Source organism: Silene latifolia, chromosome 2, assembly GCF_048544455.1.
Source record: "Silene latifolia isolate original U9 population chromosome 2, ASM4854445v1, whole genome shotgun sequence".
NCBI classification, from domain to species: Eukaryota; Viridiplantae; Streptophyta; class Magnoliopsida; order Caryophyllales; family Caryophyllaceae; genus Silene; species Silene latifolia.
The window spans coordinates 43,800,348-43,802,248 of NC_133527.1; the positions used below are offsets into that span (position 1 = coordinate 43,800,348).

The following is a 1,901-nucleotide window of genomic DNA, read 5'->3' on the forward strand; positions in this document are numbered from 1 at the left end:
AGCAGCTTTGGTTCACCTACCCCTTCATATGTGGGAGGGTTGAAACGAGCAATAATGATGCTGAGCTGAGTAGCATCCATCGACTTCTCATTCCCCTTTCCCACATTTTTGTGAGCTTCAAGGAGAGCCTCTTGGTGCTCAATCATGTGAGAAACCTCATCAAGAGTCATCTCCGAAGCTTGGATCTGTGCGAGGGGTCCTTTTGGGCGGCATTTTGAGCTGATAAGAAACAAGGAAACGTAAGCACAAAAGCCTACGGCTCAAAATCTAACAACCTTCCGCCAAAGGGACACTCGGCCGAGTATACGACCACACTCGGTCGAGTAACGACTACTCGGTCGAGTATCCCAGATACTCGGTCGAGTAATCGACTCCAGTAGCTAACATCAAAAACCCAGAAAGCATACTCGGTCGAGTAAAAACAATACTCGGCCGAGTGGTCACTACTCGGTCGAGTACACCCATTTACTCGGTCGAGTAAACACGTACAGTAGCCATTGTTACTCACTGCCAAGCAACACTCGGTCGAGTGCTTGGTTACTCGGCCGAGTACTCTCTACTCGGTCAAGTACCTGCCCTGCTCGGCCGAGTCATACCAAAGACGGGTTTAAACAATAAAAAGTCCCTATCACGCTTCCTGTTCCCTCAACAAACATATATCAACTGGAATTGAATGCCACGTTATAATCCTACAATCATACAAATCATGCACATGCTAAATCCAATACACCAAAGTTCACAAACCCGTCCCCTCCACTATTTCTCCAATCACCAAACTTACAAATTCCACATACACCTTTTCAACCATCAATTATTATCAACATGCATCTCCACATACATGTACATACAAGACACAACTCTCATCACACTTCCCCATGTTACCGGCTCGAGTTAATGAGGGCCAATTTGCGACTCCAGGACGTTTCCCGAGTCTTTGCGGTAGCTCCAAACAACTCTCCCCGGGTTCATTTTATTTAGAATCCCTAAGTTCATTAGATTCATTTGTTTAGGTGCCGGAATCTTCGGCTCTGATACCACTTTGTAACACCTCCTCATACCAAGGTGCCTAGAAAAAAATGAATATTTGAAAAAAAAAATTATGTTGTTTGTTTACTTGCATCTTTAGCTATAGTTATTAGTCACTTGCATTTAGTGTCTTGTATTCAATAATGTCTTCATCCATGTCTTTACGTGATCATAGTAGACCCGATCCGAACTTGTTTGCCTCTCCTATTGATATTGGAGAGGATGTGGAGCTTGACTTGCATCCGGATTGGGTTGAAATATTTTAAAAAGATGTGTTTCTTGGTCTACCAAATGAGAATGTGTTGGATCATTTGGAGAGGTTTAATAGGAAATGCATTTTGGTGAAGAAGAATGGTGTGTCCTTACATATTGTAAAACGCATGCTCTTTCCTCTTACTCTTGGGGATTGAGTCGAGAGATGGTTATATTCTCACCCTCCTAGCACTTTTTCTACTTGGGATGACCTCGTCCAAACCTTTCTTACCAAATATTTTTCCACCTTCTAAAACCGCCAAACTAAGAAATGAGATCTGTACTTTCCATCAAGGCGAGTTTGAGAACTTAAGTGAGGCTTGGGAAAGGTTAAATGAACTTTTGAGAGCTTGCCCTCATCATGGGATCCCAATTTGGCTAATCACACAAAATTTCTTTAACAATTTGCATCATACCATTAAAGATTTGATAAATGCATCGGCCGGAGGTGCCTTTGATAGTTTGGGTGATGATGAGGCAAGATTTTTGCTTGAGAAAGTGGCTAAGACGGATGCTAATTATGGGTTTGGGAGAGTGACACGATTGATTGAACCACAAGTTGAGGTTGATTCTCCCTCTTATGTTCAAAATGTTCAACAAATTCGTGTTAACCCTCCCTCCAT

General features: G+C 42.6%; 1 non-coding gene across 1 annotated transcript; it reads right to left on the minus strand.

Moving 5' to 3' along the window:
* Nucleotides 1-1,539: 1,539 nt before the first annotated feature.
* Nucleotides 1,540-1,646, minus strand: LOC141644765 (small nucleolar RNA R71). The gene has a single exon (XR_012544373.1). It is a non-coding gene; the product is annotated as a small nucleolar RNA R71 (small nucleolar RNA).
* Between the last annotated feature and the right edge of the window lie 255 nt (nucleotides 1,647-1,901).